This window comes from Dermacentor albipictus, chromosome 1, assembly GCF_038994185.2.
Source record: "Dermacentor albipictus isolate Rhodes 1998 colony chromosome 1, USDA_Dalb.pri_finalv2, whole genome shotgun sequence".
NCBI classification, from domain to species: domain Eukaryota; kingdom Metazoa; phylum Arthropoda; class Arachnida; order Ixodida; family Ixodidae; genus Dermacentor; species Dermacentor albipictus.
The window spans coordinates 23,364,874-23,382,723 of NC_091821.1; the positions used below are offsets into that span (position 1 = coordinate 23,364,874).

At 46.9% G+C, this 17,850-nt stretch overlaps 1 protein-coding gene and 1 long non-coding RNA gene across 4 annotated transcripts in view; one reads left to right on the forward strand and one right to left on the reverse strand.

Moving 5' to 3' along the window:
• Positions 1 to 17,850, reverse strand: part of LOC135920473 (uncharacterized) — a 72,362-nt gene that overhangs the window by 49,161 nt on the left and 5,351 nt on the right. The window lies entirely within an intron of this gene.
• The window catches only part of LOC135920470 (high-affinity choline transporter 1-like), an 81,924-nt gene that overhangs the window by 22,772 nt on the left and 41,302 nt on the right, over positions 1 to 17,850 (forward strand). The window contains exon 1 of one of the 3 annotated variants that reach the window (XM_065454727.2): positions 3,048 to 3,610. The exons of the other annotated variants lie outside the window; for them this stretch is intronic. The gene's annotated coding sequence lies outside the window, so the exon portion shown is untranslated. Of the gene's footprint in view, positions 1 to 3,047; positions 3,611 to 17,850 lie in introns of those variants that run through there. 3 annotated transcript variants of the gene reach the window in all.

The following is a 17,850-nucleotide window of genomic DNA, read 5'->3' on the forward strand; positions in this document are numbered from 1 at the left end:
GTAACGCCTAAAAGGTCGTAATATTTCTCACAATACGTCTTTTTTATTGCGTGCTTCATTCGCTCCCCTGTGTAAGCACATCAAGATATCCAATACCGCTGCCGATGTCGAGAGGAAAACATGCATACATGCAAGCAGGAAAACATTCAACATGCGTAAATTCAACCAACACTGGGGGCTTACGCATGGACACTGCAAAGCGTCACATTGCTAAGAAAACAAAAAGACGAAACGCTGAGCCAATACGATAACTGTTTCCTCGGACAAATATTACAAGGCACGGCGCATGGTCCTCTGTGTCAGAAGAAAAAAAAAAAGGCATCAGCAACTTTCAGCGACGATGTACGCTCAAAGTTTCTTTCTTCTGCTCGTTGCATAGAGAGGCCTACGAGCATAAACATGGTTTGGAGTGAGGTCGATCAACCTGGCAGCAGTTACTGCGGCAAAACTGTAGCTAAGGGATCCTTTCACGCTGTAAGTAAGCACAGCCGACGTCGAACTTGTTATGATAGCAGAAGCCTATTCCTGAGTTCCGTAAATAAAGCAACGGGTTTGTTTATTTACTTAGAGAAGGCAACTCAAGAAGCATGCGAAAGACATTGGGCACTTTTTTTGTTTAAATTTGTATTTATTTTTCTTAGACCAGGCAAGAAATACCGGATTTAGCGAGATGGTATTTGATCGGATTGCTTCATTTCTGCCTTTGCTCCAATATTCGCTTGTTCGTTTGTTTTGAGGGAAGCGGTATTGCTTAGTGAAAGTAACAGGTGTCATGTAGAAAAGGTTCGGTTGTGTTCGGAGAAAAGGCGTATGCGTTCACAGACACCGCAAAAGCTCGGGAATAGCGTTCTCCAACCTCTATATACACACTGCATTAACTTTTTGTTTGTCGCCGTTGTCGACGTCGTCCGGCGAAAGTCTGGCACTACGTGTGCGTGGAGCAGCGTTACGAAATGTCGAGATGTATCTGAGCACACAAAAACTAATAAAGGTGCGGTCGCCAAAAAGTTATTGCTCTCCACCCTGACGTGCTCATAATGACTATCGACGGCACAAAGCGAAACGTTTAGGTGCTTCAGGCGGCAAAGAGTGAAGGTTGTAGCACAACCCCTCGTTGCTGACTCAAGCTATTTGTCACGGACGAGCAAAATAGACTTGACGAAAGGGATTACGTTATACAAACCGGATTTGAGCTTTGCGCTCATGTGGCGAGCCTCCCTCCTCCGCCGAACGGCAAGGGAGAGAAGGTCGCAGAGAAAGAGAAGCGAAATGTGAAAAACCTGCTAGGCATGTACTCCCTTACAATCATATAGGCGCGATGAGAGGCGGAGAAAGACGGTAGAGAAGTAAACTTTGCCTTGAGCCGAGAAGGACGCGTCTTACCTGGTGGTATGGGTCATGGTAAAACTGAACCCGATTAAAACGAATTATGGCTTATATACTTCAAACGTCTGCAGCTCCGCGGATGTGGTAGATGCGACATACAGACACCATATTTTGTTGATTCGAAACAGATTTTTGAACAAATCGCCTGTAGCAGTAGTAATTGTGCCACTTCAGCTGGATTACTTTTAGAGGAGCTATATTTGCAGAAGAGATCGCAAATGACAATTAGCTTACTATCAAAGTTTCACATGCGAATATTTAAACAATTACATTAGGGCGCATGTTGCAGTTGTGCAATCGAACCCTTTCAGTGCTCGAGACATGCACATTTAAAGGAAATCTCGAACAAAAGATTTCATTTTGCCGTTCTCAAAATAGATTATCAAACCGCGTTTCACATCAATAGAGTAGATAAAACCTGAAGGATTGAGTGAAGAGATTGGAAAATTCTATTCATTCAAAGTGGATTCAATTCACTCAGGTCAGGAGGAACAGATCTCAGAGGAAGATCTCTGACCTGCAAATGAGCGTAAAATAGATGGATAGTTATGATGATGAAGAAGAACAAACTGACAATTGTACTTGCCACATCGATAAGAAGTTTATTACGTAAGTGGAGGAAGGAAGAGTTTTCCCGTAACAGGAAAATTCCCAGGAAGAGGAGGGAACGGGCTATGCCGTAGATGTTGCAATTTTGGCGCAGAAACAGGCTGGATCGGTTTGAAATCCAACTAGGCGACCTGGTTAGTACGCCAGGTTTAACTTCTCCGGAGGCGTGCACCTTCAAATGCTTAACACATGAACCTAATGGACAGTTTTTGTCAAGCGATTTTGACTGAACAGTGACGCCGCGTGCTTTTCTTTTTTTCTTTTTGAAATACGCAAAGTTTGATATGAACGCGTCCGCTACGCGCGTGACAGCTTGTTGCTTCGCTCACAAGAAACTAGCCTACAACATTTACTCGCATAATGCTGCTTCCGAAAGGTCAGTTGAAGTATACGTTTTCTTTTTTGCTTTTTTATTCTTCGCAATACTAAATATTTGCCGAAATGCATGAAATCGCCTCATATGCTCGCAAAATATAAAGTTTCATCGACATGTGCTCGGAGTTTCAGAATGTCTTGTCCAATCTTTCATTTTGTTTTCATAATCGATTATGCTTCATGGCGTGAGAATGAATTTGTGAACGAGAGAAGGGAAAACGGAAGAACAGGGTAACGAATTCCCATTTCGGTAAGCTCAGACGGTCACGAGTTATGCGGGGATACCTCCTCGCTTTTCGGCTTACGTGCGTTCCGTTCCTCTTTCTCCGCTTTTAGAGAAGACGTGGTTTTCTCATTGTTCCTTTTCTTTTTAACACAGGGGCGCGCTGAGGCTGCAGAGCGGCGCTTCGCTACAAGGAGACGATCGGGACGCTGAGTCCCACGTGAAGGTCGCGGGGCAGCCAGCGAAAAACTTAACGGGCACAAAGGGTCGATTACGAAACTGGAGTCCCGTCTTCCACGTTCGCAGCGGCGTCCCCCTATTCCCGCAGCGCGTGGGCGGCCGGAATCGGCGTAGGCATAAAACGGGGGCGACTTTGAAGCGGAGAAGCAAAACCGACCCACTTCTCTTCGCGGGGAAGAAAATCGTGCGCTCGACGGAGAAACGAGCGAAGAGCCAGCTCGTCCCTTGAAACCTCGCTCGCTTCTTTTCCCTCCAAGAAGCGCGGTACAAAGAAAAGTCATTCGGAGGCCAACGACGTCAGCGGTGACGTCCGGCGGCCGCCATTGGCCCATAGCCCGTTTTCGTCGGCACGATCGATGCGTCCGGGCCAATGGCGGCGGCCGACTGCATGGATCGAATCCCGGCGCCCGCGAAGGGAGGCCGCGGGGATCGGGGGCGCACGACGACGGCACCTTGCCACCGCGAGCTGCTGTCCGGGGAAGCCAGCGACCCGAGGGGAGCCCGCCATCCTACAATACCTAAGACGTCTCGGAACCACTCCGCTGGGTGTGTTAGATGATTGCGCCACGTTGCAGGCTCCGAAACTTCCCATCGAAACGTACTAGCCTGCGCTGGGGAGACAGCTGCCGGCGCCATTCCCACCCGACCGCCGGCCCCTGGTAGCCGAGACAGTCACGCCGCCGTGTCCGACGACAACGCCGGTGGGACACCGCCGCTAGCGGACGGACACCGTTCACCAAGCTCCCCTCGGGGGCGCACCTCGCCGCCTGACGCCGAGTAAGGAACCCCTGCTTCGAGCCGCGACGGCGCCGAGACCCGCACGCTGGTCGGCGGCTCTCGGGGTCGTCGGGGCCTGCGAGCGCTGCATGCTCCGCGCCTCGGCCTCTGCCGGCAGCCCCGTGGCGCGCGCCACATCAGATAACACGGGCAGCTCCGCCCTACATATCTCGTCGGCCGGGTCAAGGCTGTGGGGAGCCGTGCGACGCGGCTGCTCTTTCCGTCGACCGAATGAATACTACATGTGTGTGGTCGGAGCACCTTTCTCAGTGGCCGACGTCGGCAATCTTACACTGGCAGAGTTAGCGAACACACGAATCGTATAGGTCGTATGGCAGATGCCTTACAGGAGCTCGCTGGCTTCATAACTTGCGGTTGATGTATGATAGTTTTCTTTCTTTATTTCTTCCTAGTGGCGAAGGTTGTTAATACTAACATCCCCGGTGTGGTTATTTTAGATTCTACGAAGTACTGAAGATTCACGTACTTGTGAACGTACTTGTGAACTTGCCTTCGACAAATGGTTAAGAATAAGAAAGAAAATTTTGCTGAAGAGAACGGTCTGGCAGTTTCTATTCCCCACAGCCGTGGCCGCATTCGAACGTGTGCAAAACGATGAAAAAAAAGAAAGAAAAGGAAAAAAACCCACCTAGGTGCTCGAAATTAACCGGAGCCCACCACTCATGTAGCCAAGGTTTTTATTAAGGACGTTAAACGATAGAAAACCGAAGAACAGAAAAAAAAGAGAGAGAGACTATTTTGCACATGATCAACGAACGCGAAACGTTCGTTGATCACGCACGCACCGGAGGCAGATCAAGGCACCAGTTACGTCATTTCTCCAAGGGCGCCTCACGCCGTACGAACCGATAGTGTTTCAGTAATGAATCGCCTTGCGGAGCACGCTTACAGTCTGTCACTCGTTTTTCGCAGTGCCTATCGACAGATACTTGAGCGAGCACCGTCGCAGAAACGGAGGTGACGCGTCGCTCTTCTACGTACATCGTTCCCAACCTTCCATTAGTTCCTTCTTTTTCACCACGCATGCGCCCCCTTTTAATGGCGAGCCTTCTTGAAATTCCTGTTTGTTTAATTTTTATTCGCTTCTGTTCTCGCTTTTTGCTCGCCCATTTCGATCCACGAGTAGCACTATCGTTTAAATGAGTAGGTGAAAGAATGTTCCAAAAGCCAGGGGAACTCATACTTCAACGTGTTGTTATCACGGGCTTTACTCAACAATAAAATATAACAAAAACATAGACGTTTCGTTACCTATGCGCGTGGCATCGTCAGTACGGAAATGACTGACGATGCCACCCGCATAGGTAGCGAAACGTCAATGTTTTTGTTATATCTTATTGTTGAGTAAAGCCCGTGATAACAACACGTTGAAGTATTAAATGAGTACCTACACATACTTTGGAAGTTGTAGAAAAAAAAAACATGCTTATCGCGCGCAAAAGGCTCGCACTTCGAGAGTATGAAGGTTTGGAAACACAGGTGCTTTAATCTAGTGCTAAATTCCTCTCGAGATGCCGGACCTGGCGTCGTTGACGTTATCGTGACCTCATGACGCGGAAAAAACATTTGCTGTCGTACGTCACCTATCGATATGGCTGGTACGATGGTGTGCAGTAATGATTACAAACATAAATGATAAAAAAGAGTGCTACGCAGCAATCACAGGAATGGAGCGAGCCAGCGTATCATGACAGCATGACGAATCCCCATGCTGGATATATATCTAGATCGAAAATGGGTCATAGAAACAAAAATTATGGCCAACTATGTCGAGCATTACGGCGCTCGCAAGTATTGTTTCTAAGGTTCTAGAGGGTTTGTACCTTCATTCTAACGCACAAAAAATGACGATTTGAAAATGTTATGTTAGTGCTCCTTTAATAATCGCAGTAGGAATTAGGAAAGTGTCCACCGCCATCTATCTTCACTGCTCACGTCTATAGCATCGCTCATGGCATGGCTTTCTTCCGTGGAGATGCCTTTTCTTTTAAGTTTTTCTCAAAGCGTACAGCGTTTTTGGCAGAAGTTTCGAAGTCATTCTGTGAGTGACGGCACCTGTAGATTGGCTCTGTTGCAGCGCTTCTGTAGCGTGCCTTGCACAAAGTCCAGGAAACGAAAACGCTTCAGTACCCCCATTTCGCGGACCGATGACACGGCTGTATACCGGTACATCGGCTTCGAAACGTTTGACACAGAACGCTTGCGTGAAATTGCAATGACGAGCGTCAAACGCCTGTAAAACTTGAAACCAAAATACTCATACTCAAGTACCCCAAGCCCATGTAGCAAGAATACGAGCTTAGTTTCACGATTATTTCATTTAATTTATTTTTATATGCGCATATATTTACCTTAGTCGTCAATTTAGGACATTCCTTTTTCTTTTTAAAAATTTGTGCTACAATTGAATACTTCTTCAGCTCAATTCGTTGTTGTTTTTTCAAACTTACATTTTGTATTAATTTTTCCTGTCCTGCCCTACCTGCCTCTCTCTGCCTAAAGGTGAAAACGTTCTTCAGGCGATATACTCGAGCAAGTTGAGCACGAGCGTTCAAGAACGAAAACCGCCACCGAACTTCCGCACGAGTGACAGCTATCACTGTTGGAGCACTCGTCGCCAGATTTGAAAAGTGGAACGTAAATATAATCTTATACCACCTAACATAGACAGAAGCCCAATTTTCTCGTACTTTAAGTGCTCAGCCTGAATTTGAGATGTGCGATAGTGGTTCATGGTTGCACTGGTAATGTTCCTCGCGGTTTCAGCCTTGCAGAGCTGCTGGCGAAGGTCGTTCTGCCGATAAGTCACACAAGCAATCTGGCAGCCCCCTCTCCATCTCCCCCCTATCGAACGAACTTTCATACTCTGAACAAACGAACTCTCCCTGCTCGTCCATGTTTATTTGTGCGCTCGAACGATGTTTGACAATGCTATCACTAACGAACTATAGCCTAGCTGTCCATGTTTTCATAGCTAGCATACTTGAAAAACTAACGCTTGTGTCGCCGCTGGACAGCAAACATACAATTTTTGACAAAACCGAGAAGGAGATGTGTCTTTGAGCTAGCCGAAGCGCGTGCTCTCCGTGATGCTGTGGCAGAGGTTTCTTCAACAAGGGTGCAGGATGTGGGCAATCATTGGTACATCTTGACTAAAGGCGTTTGAGCGCAGGGAAATACGAGGACATAAGAAGTGCCTTTAATGTGTCTTCTTTTGTCCTCGTGTTTCCCTGCGTTCAACCGCATTTAGTCAAGATGTTTCTCGCTGTGTTCAGGACTCTTCACATTTTCGAATAGACCATGTCTCCTCGCTGCTTGGAAATTCAGCAATAATTTTGCACTACCAATAAACGAAATACCGAAAGCGAACCGGGTAGCTGCTTCGTGTAACGTCACGATGAATCGATGATGTCAGATCCTACTGTACTATAATGTAAACATGCAGAACGCTTGCTAAACACGCAGTACGCGTGGCGGTAATGCCAAAGAAGCGAAGCTGGTGATATCTTCTGGCGACACAGGGAGCTTTTACAGATTTTCCGAACTAGGTTCATTGCGGCGATGTCATGTGAGTAGGTCATTCAGTATGAGGCCCCTTTCAGAACATAGTGACCCGCCGTGGGGTCTCAGTGGCTGTGGCATTGTGCTGCAGAGCACGAGGTCTAGGGTTCAATTACAGACAATTCTGACGGAGCCGGAATGCAAAAACACTCGTGTACCTAAATTTACGTGCGCGTTAAGCTACCGCAGGTGGATAATATAAATCCGTTCCAGAGCTAAACTGGTTAACCTCCCTGCCTTTCCTTCTCCACTTTTTCTTTCCTTCCTTCTGAACTAGGCAGCAGCGATTTCAGCGATGATTTCATCGACAGTGGTGGTGTAGTTTCTGACGTCACAAACAAGGGTGGCCAGTAGAAAGTCATGAGTCGGGAACGCAACTAATAATTAAAATTCAGAAAAACTAAATGACTTGCAGCCATATTGTTTGGCACATATAATCAGAGTGTAAAAGCGAACGCATATTCAAATTTTTATGAAGATATGAAAATGAAGCTCCGCCGCGTGACACTGTATTCTTAAATTGTGGGCTTTAACGTCCTGAAAAAGAGAGAGGGAAGGAAGGAAAGGCTGCGAGGTTAACTAGACTCTGTTCAATTTGCTACCCTATACGTGGGGAGGGGGTGGAGGAGCGAAAGAGAGAATGAGATAGATAGATAGATAGATAGATAGATAGATAGATAGATAGATAGATAGATAGATAGATAGATAGATAGATAGATAGATAGATAGATAGATAGATAGATAGATAGATAGATAGATAGATAGATAGATAGATAGATAGATAGATAGATAGATAGATAGATAGATAGAGAGAGAGAGAGAGAGAGAGAGAGAGAAGACGTAAGTCTAGCATATTCACATGCAGTAAGCAAGGTACAGCGTATCTACAATCGCGCACTCAAGTCTGTCGCCTTCATGTGCTGTCGAAGAGCTCGTGTGGCTTCCTGTACTGGCGAGCCGTTGAGCCCATGCTATCGAGACCTTTGCTCCTCTAAACGACCAATCGTCCAGTCTACTCAAGGCACACTGAATAGTCTGGCGTTGTTTGTCGAAGCGTGAACATTGGCATAGGAGATGATCAATGGTCTTTTCACATCTCCACTTTGCGCACCTGCGTGAGCCAGTCATTCCAATGCCATAGTTCAATGAGTAGAGACGGCTATTGCCAATCACAGCCGACGCAGCGCAGTGGGCTAAAGGAGCGCGTTAGTGGAGGACGCCGGATTTATTTTATCCACCTGGGGTTGCTTAACGCGCACGTAAATTTAGACACACGAGTGTTTTTGCATTCCGGCTCCGTCAGAATGCGGCCGCCACGGTCTGTAACTGAACCCGAGGCCTCGTGCTCTGCAGCACAACGCCACAGCCACTGAGACCACGCGGCGGGTCACTATATTCTGAAAGGTGCCTCATACTCACATGACATCGCCGCAATGAACCTGCGAACGGTGTGCCGCACGCGCAAACCTTTTTTTTTTCACAGTGATAACTGTAATATTTGCTCTTGGCACATTTGGAACTGTCAGGGGAAATCGTCGTCATTGGTATCTGTTGTAAAAGGTTTAGTGCAAATACCTTCGCCCCGGTACTTATCTAAAGAACAACCACTTTTATTTAGCAGTGTCCAGTGTGCCTTAAGCGTCAAAATATATTAGCCCAGATTGATTAGAGTTGTGTGCTACACGTACCCTTTAGTGAAAAGCGCGTGATTTACAACGCATACGGATAGCGACCGCAGAATTTCAATAAAAGTAGGAGGCCCGCCCGCGTGGACAGCCAGTCAGCGTGGTGGCTCTAGGGTAATTACATTGTATGCATAAAGGTTGTGCGCTACAAGGTACAACATTCTGAGCCCGCTATGCTGAACATTCCCAAGCTACGAAGCGCAACGAAAGAAGTCTGAAAGCGGTTGGTCTCTGCAGGTGCGAAAACTATCACGATTTTGCAGTGCAGATGAAACTGTGGAATTTTCCCCCGTTTTTCCCACTTCTTTTGTTTTATATTTATCTTATTCAGTTTATCTTTTTTTAAGGAATAGTGGCAGTCTCGTAATTGCTATCGCAGATTTGCGATAGCAATGATATGGACACTCCATCAGCCTAACTGCCGTCGTCATCGTCGCTACCGTGATGTTCCGTACAAAGTACAAGCACGATAACATCGTCGCCGCGCGTCATAGACTCTATGTACGAGTGAAACTTGCGAATGTCACCCGACGATCGCGGCTCTATCTGGCACGCGCAAGGGAGGAAGGCGGGGAGGAAGCACGCCGTCATCCGTCGCGCGCAAGGCACCGAGGGGAAAAGCAGAATGGGTGGGTGGGTGGGTGAGAGAGGGCATTTTACTCTTGTGGCTGCTGCGTACGGTGCGGTCGCGCTCTTCAAAGCGGTCTGCGATGTCGATAAAGTGCGCCGAGGGCTAGTAGCTTCGCATGCGCTGTGAATTCGACGGTTAGTTCGCATTGGGGCGAGAGGCAGCACGAAGGTCAATTCGCTCGCTGCTGCTGCCACGCTTCTTCACTCCATCGTTTTGACAGCGAGTTTCTGCGGTCATCGAGTGAGATGTGTTCATATTCACCTGTGCGCGCGTGACACCGTGCTTTCTAATTTAATTAGTGAATGAATGTTTACAAGTTTATACTGCTGATAAAACTACTATCCTTACTTTCTACAGATGTGTACTAATTTGCTATCGCATTCAGTGCTTCGCCTTTGGAGGAAACTGCGACTTTTTTGTGTATATTCCATGTCAGGGTACAATGTATTTTCCCCCTACAAAGAAGTGGGTAGCCCACGCCCCCCCCCCCCCCCCCCCGAACTTATCCAACCAAATAATATTTACTGGAAACTACAGGTATGTCCAAGGGCGCAGACAAAAAGTGTATGCAAAGGGTTGACTAGAGGTGTTTGCGCCCCCTACAGATACTTGGGCTTTAAACAGCAAATTTCTCATCGAAAATACTAATATTTACTTTGCTTCAATAGGACTCTTCTAACTATGCTGTTCTGATCTAGATTTTCTCGCTTGGATTTTATTTGTCCACGGTAGTAAAAGTGTCAAAGGATCGCAGAAGAAATGCCCTTCGTGTCAAACTCACGCTGTGCGGAATCATCGCCAGAATGATACACAGTCGGGATCTAAGGAAGAAAAGTGAAACTTCCATTTAATGGGCATGTGAGAATTAAACTGGAGAATATTTAAACGCAATAACAGTTTCCGTTTCGCATTCCTCCTGCATCTTATTTCGAAATGCAAACCATATGACCTCAGCAGAGAATGGAACCAAGGAAAACATAGGGAAACTAACTGTGCCATAATTTAGTGCAGAATTAATAATGAAAAGGGAAATGAAAGTTGTAGTAAAGACAATTTGCAGCCTGTGGGAGGCGAACCCACAACCTCCGCGTGATGCCGTGCGATTCTGTACCAGTCTATGGGTACAGTGGAGGCTGTCCCACCGGCCACTTTCTTCAGCATTTGCGCATGTTTTCTAAATAAAGCACTGTAAGTGCGGGAGCGCACCCGTCATAGCCATTACGGTGGCTGTGGAACATTCTTTCAACAGCAGACGTGACGTGGTACGTAATGCTAGGAGCGAGCAACTTGCCGACAGACCATCGTGTGCTATACGTCATAACGCAAGCCTACCAGAGTCGATACCTTCACTAAGCAACAAGAGAGGAGAACCAGGGGAACTGAGCGGCTCGATCTCCGATTAGCTTCGATTGGCGTGACGACGGTGGTGAAAAGGGTGGTCCGCATCCGCCACAAGGGCTGTGAGGGCTGCCACTGCTAAATCCCAAGGCTACATTTAGTAGACAAGCACAAGTACCCAAAAAGAAAATAGCTGGGGGCGGGGGGGGGGGGCGGCAGGCACTCCTGTAAGTCAATTTCTATAGAGTCGCGCAGAAGTGCACGCGTCGTGCAGAAGCTGCGGGTTCGGCCACCACCGGCAGTGACTAGTCTTCTACTTTCATTCCCCTCTTCCTGAGAAATAAAGCCACGGTTCATTTCCCATATATTTCCGTGGATTCATTGTCTGTTGGCTTCACATCAGGGTAAACGAGTGCTTCGGTTCTCCTGATTCTTCTCGCTTATTTCTGAGTAACGACTTTTCGACACCAAGTTTAAGTGACACATTTCTGGATAAACAGTTAAGGGCATGCCATTTCATGCATTTTACAGTGATAGCTGTATGTGGCTAACATTCCGTAGTTTTTTCGGCGTCGGGTAACAGAAACGGACTTAGCGATCCATCACGCACGGGTGCAGTGCGGCGGCGCAGATGTCAAAATGCGGAACAGATTAGAACGCTGCCCGTGAACAATAGCGTGACGTCAAGGTTATCGCAGTATATAAGCAGGTGATGTAGCGGCGTTAAAAACAGCTGCGTTATCGATGGGGCGGGCACGTATTGTTCGTGCATCCGAAGACCAACATGCGTACGAGGTGCGCCAGAGATAACAGCAACGAGAATGTAAACGGCGCCGGCGTGAAACGACCACCAACGAAGAACGTTTCCGCGATGCTGAACGGAAACGACAATGGCGATGAGAACAAATGACAAACATTCCACTTTATGAAGATAGAATGTGGACAGTAGAATGTGGAGCGAAAGCTGACAACAGTCAAAACTCTCAAACGAAAAGCAAAGTGCTTCTGCTGCCATCTTCACAGAGCGGCATGGTAGTCACATTTTTATCACAATTTGTCATTTTGTCTTGATACGTGGATAACGATGATAGAGAGATCAGAGCTTCTGGGATGGTACAAGGGGACAGCTATAGTTTTCTTATTTTTGTGAAGGCTAGTGATGTCAAGATAACCTTACGGTTATTTATATTGTGTTAGCAGGTGCCAGCTATAGCTATTGTGCTTCCCAACATAAGTTTATTTCAACATTTGCAAATAAAGCGTCCGTTTTTCATAATCCCGCTACATCAGGAACAGAATAAATAGATTTTGCGTCGTACATATATTGAGGTTTGGACTGCGAAACTTGTGGAGTACTCTTCCGTACAATCAATATGCTAGATGCTTAATAGCCGCCTAATATAAATGTGCCCGGATTCACACCGCAAAAAAGTTCTTACACGCAAGAACTAAAAATCTTGATATACTGTTGCGTTAAGACTTGCAGACATGCAACTCCACATTTAAGCCGAAATTGAAGCGACTTCAAGCCTGTGGGCCAAGCGCTCGCAGCTGAAGACGACGGGTGTATATATTACGACATATTCGATAAAGACAGTGCTCCGAGGTGCGCCTTGTGGAGTCACCGGCAAGACTGCTGTAGGTGAAGCTTCGTGTCAAGATGTACTTGTTAGCCTTTGTTCGTTTTTGTTCTTCATCAGTTACTACCGCCTTTACCACTTCTAACATCGCAGTTTCTAGTTACAACACCATCCATTTATGCTCATGCCGCTGCTGTTGCGAAACGTTGACGAAAGAGTTTGGTGTGAGCAAGATTTGTCAGAGTGCGATCACGCTTTCTTTCGGGCTCCGGTGTTCTGAACAAATATATTGGCATGGTTACGACATGCTCTTTGCGAACATAGCAGGACATCCGCGAATTAACTAAACATTGCTAGGATAATGCTCATGCGCACATGCTAGTGACAAAGTGAGGGTATACGCAAAAGGATAGAAAGTTGGGCGAGTTGGTACGGTGACATGATCTTGTAATGCAGCGCGAAGTGACACGGACACAGAAAGGAGCAGACAGGAGTCCTGTCTGTCTGCTCCTTTCTGTGTCCGTGTCACTTCGCGCTACATTCCAAGATCATGAGGGTAAACGCTGGGATGAGTTTGCGCTTGCAAACATGGAGGGAAGTTTAACCTTTTAAAACATCAGCAGCTCGAATGAGTCTGAGATAAATGACAGGTAATGCTTAATGCTAGCGTCTGTGCTCCTTGGGAGTCGTACGGCCTCACCCTGCCAAAGAGAGGCATGAGTGAACGGAAGCTGGCGTCGTCGTGGGCTGTCGGGAGGTCACTTATCAGGCAGGCCTTGGATGACTGCGTTACTGTCATTCCTGAATAAGGTTGTTTTGCGTCGCAGCGAGTCTCCTATCGCGACGGCTAAACTATTTTCTCTCTAACACTCTTTCTCTCATTTTGACCAACTGAGAATAGTGATGGCCCTTCCTTTTCTATGCTGTTGGCTCGCTCCTTATTCTCGGCTCATCCTCATCCTGCCTCATCCTCGCCTGCAGCCTCCTTTCGCTGCGCAGGCAGCAGTTTAACTGAGCTGGCTGAATAATGAATTGATGTGCAGCCTGGCTACTTTCTGAACTCCCTCAATTATCCGGTAAGACTCATTGGTTGCTTATTCCTGAGATGGCAGCCTCTCCGCGTGCCTAATGTTCGGTCCGTTCCGAAGGCATCTCTACCTCCGCGAATGTCCTCTGTAGGCAGTGCAGTCTGTGGCCTCTTGACAGTCATTCGGAACACCTGTGTGCCAATTACGGTCTCTCACCTGCTTTGAGTACAGGTTAGATTGCGTGCTTCTGGGCCTTTGTGTTAGACCGCACTCTCTTCGACCTCTCTACATGCAATGTGGCGTGATGGGTAGCGGAAGGGAGTGATTGTCCGGCTGAAACTGTTCGGTTCGCTTTAGGGCGAAGCGTCTGTGTCTTCAGTTGTGATATTTCTTAGCTCCGACCATGGCTGCTCCCGTATGGTTTAGCTTACAGGCGGCGTTGCGTATCCCACTGGTGTGGCTGAAGATAGTGAACTTTGTTCCGGGCTCCGGTTCAGGGAAAAAAAAACACAAGGAAGAGCTTGAGATTTTCGCTGCAGCGATTCGAAACTCGCACATAAAACGGCAGCTTCTTGCTTTGTCCAGGTACCTCCTTGCTTTGGTGAAACATTTATTTTGCAAGTTAGAATACTTAATTGGCGATGTTGGCATTGTTTACTTTGCTTCTTGGCTCTATCCCTTTTTTAATGGTTGACCTGTGTGATTAGAGGACACGTAATAGTCGTCCGAACGTGAAACAATGAGGTGCGCTCGACTCAAACTTGGACTTTTCATTTTTTTTCAGGATATGAAACGTGTTTAAACATGTGGAAGTGGTCTAATTTAGCAAAGTAAGGGAAATTGATCAACTTATCCCAGCTTTTTCGCGTACATGGCTGCCTGCAGCAGCATAGAAGGATTCCTGTTTGCGTGGCTGCTTTAAACGGAAAGCCTGCTTGATATCACGGTCACTGCTGAAGCATTGGCCTCTCATTAACTCTTTCAGTAGTTCAAGCAAATGATAGTCATTTCGAGCGAGGTCGGGACTGTATGGCGGATCTGGCAGTACTTCGAATTGAGGTACCGCAAAGTGCACACTGGGCGGTACACTGTATTCTGGCGCGCATTGTCCTGGATAAAAAGAACGCCCGTGGTAATCAAGACAGTCCGCTTCTGCCGCTTCTTCCTGAGTGCAATTTGTGCACGTTGGAGAACCTCACAGTAGCATTCGCTCTTGCCTCAGCAGTGTAGAAAAAATCAGCATAAAAGATGGTACACTCATGCCAAAAAATTGTCGTCGGAATTTCACTGCCGACGAGCCAGCATGTTTTTAACTAATGGTCTTATGGCACATATTGCAATTTACACATTCTAGCGGGTGAGACTGCAAGGCATATTCATTTGAAAAGAATTGTGTGGATGACACCATTTATGAGATATGCGCCGTCAAACTTTCGGTAAATCTGTACTGTCGTTCCACTTACTTCCTTAACAAAACGTCGTTTTATGCATTGAAGCACAAAAGTAATTGGAACGCCAATGCATTTCTCCGCAAAATTCCGGAACTTATATCTCGAAACTGGTATGGTATGAAAAACTTTATCTAGGTCCTGAGGGATCAGTCTGGGACTCATGCGGGCCGCTCCCACGTCGGGACAGAGAGGCCGCGCCCCTCTGCCGTCACACGGGCCCTCTGGACATCCCTTAGTTGGTTCGAAACTGTTGTCATCCTGAGAATTCATTCCAAGTGGACCCGCCTTGCGAACTCCGAAGGTCGAATTGGTAAATGGCAATATGTGCCATAAGGTAATTAGTGAAATATTAATTATTCAGTTCTGTTAATTGGTCGACTATGCATTTCAATTTTTTGTGCAAGTTATATCCACCTCTTCGAGTAGACTAGCTCATGGACTAGAATTGTGCTATCTGCCACAGGAAATTTAAAAAAAAAATTATTGAAAGCGTTCGCTGAAACATCCGGTTGGGATGTTTCAGCGATTGGGGAGGGATTGGGAAGGTCGGTATGGAATGGTCACTTTCATACTGGGTCTTATGTATGCGTTTAAAATAGGAGTGCACAATGTTTCAGCGGTTAAGACAAAAAGTTTAAAGCATCGCACCTTACTTGCTGCTGGTACCTATGTCTTCTGCTCATGAATAAGCCTTATACATCCGTCACGAAGCGGTAGTATGCCCCTAAACCTCATTTACGCTGCACTCAACATTTCAAGCGCATTCTGGCAAATATTGAAATGAAACGATCCCAATGGGGTCTCTGCACGTAAAAGACAAGCAAGAATAAATATTAAGCAAAAATCATTCTCAGCTTCACAGACTATGAGAACTAGTACGTATCTGTGTAAAAGTATGTATCATGTCTGCTAGTCTTCTCTCTTGGTTGACACGTTTAGAACATAGACGAAACTTAAGGCATAGCACAATATTTTTGAATATGTATGTATGAAGTGTATGAAGATACTTTTCGCCTCTGGAAAGCTGCCTAGTTATATAAAGGCTGGACTTGTGCGCTATTCTGTTCGACCTTTCGTACCACGGCCTTTGCAATGTCATAAGTGTTTTAAGATTGGTCATGTCCAGGGCTTTTGCACCAGAGATCTGGTCTGTGCCAAATGCGGTGAGAATCATCATGTAGATTCCTGTGAAAGTCAGGCATATCGGTACCCTAACTGTAATGGTGAACATTTGGCAACGGATAAAGGATGTCCCTTATTGAAGAATGAACTAAAGGCACTAAAAGAGAAAGCCAAAAGAAGGTAGCAGGAAATGCAAGCTCCCGTCGTCGTAGTGATGCCCCAGTGACTGGAAAAGCAGCGCGTTCAAGGAATGACAAAGACACGACGCATCGGAAAATAGCAGGGTGGACCTTCTACCTCTCAGACACATCGTGTCCAGCGCTGCCATCGAAATCGTCGGAAAAAGTATCTACAAAGACTTCGACCACAGTAGAAAGCACTGCAAACACAGTATCTAAACCGGTATCAGCCAACGACGATGTGCAACTTGTCAATCTTCTGAAGATGCTTCTCAACGTCATCAGATCTCTGATCGCCGGTCGTCAGACACCAGTAGCGTCAGCAGCAGAGCAACTTTTGGAGGCCCTCGTTCCAGTCCTCGACGGCCTTCACTAGACCTTTTACCGGAAACAATTTTACCAATTGTCACAGCCTCGACCCTTTGTGCTGCCATGGAATGTCAGGTCGATGCGACCACGGCACGCTGATCTTGTCCTTCGACTCATCGCTATGAAGACTCCACCAGAAGTTATAGCGCTTAAGGAAACTAACGTAAGGAAAGACGAATATCGATTTCCAGGCTTCGTGGGGGTCCACAGTAACACTCAATGCGCAGAACCAGCTTGTGGCTCTTTCCAGTGTGTGAACGCGGTGCATACGCACAATGCTTCAAAAGCATTAGTGTACGTGCGTGCTGACTTGGACTTCGCGCTTCTTGACACCGACGGCATCTGTGACGATGAGTTTGAGTGTGCAGCTGTTACTGTGGGCCTCAGAGGTGTGCCTATACGACGGTGGCAAGCATATACAACAGGCCTACGCGTTCTTGCGATACCTCACTACTTGAGTGCTTAGTGTCTCGGTGTGGTGCGTCGTATGTGTCATGCGGAGATTTTAATGCCCACCATCCACCATGGTGTAGCCGTCCCCAAGACAATCGTGGGGCAGCGATTAACGAGATCATTATCAAGAACAATCTGCAAATACTGCATGACGGTTCACCTACATTTATAGGTAGAGGAAAGGAGCATTCCACTATAGACCTTGCTATAGCAATGAGAGATGTGTGCCTAGCCTGGTCATGTGAACCTGACCTGTGGGGCTCAGATCACCTACCTATTTGGTTAACACCAACACATACTGCGGGCCGCCAGGATGTCGTTTTTACAGTGACTAACTGGGACAAGTTCTGTCAGCTGATCTCAGAGGCACTATCTCAAGACAGCCCGTTTAAACTTATGAGTGAGTGCTTACGAGAAGCTACAGTACAACGACGACGGTGTAGCGGCAAACCAAACCCCGATCTAAAGCTTTTGCGGCTCCGCGCATGTCAACGGCGCGCTTACAGACGGGCACATCGCTATAAACGACGCACCGACTGGACTATATATTATCGCATTGATGCAGCCGTACGGCGGCATACAAAACAACTTCGTCGCAAGAGCTGGGAACATTTGTGTAGTTCGTTGCATACTGGAAGTGGTTTTGAAAGTGTATGGCGCATACTGAAGGCTCTCCGCACTCCTGAAATCTGCAAGAATGCTACGGCTCCATTGAGCATTGCGACTGGCCAGTCACCAAAAGTAATAGCGGAGGCATTTGCAGACATTTTCGTTTCTCCTGCATCCAGTGACACCACAAATAGCGACCTTTCTTCTTTGACA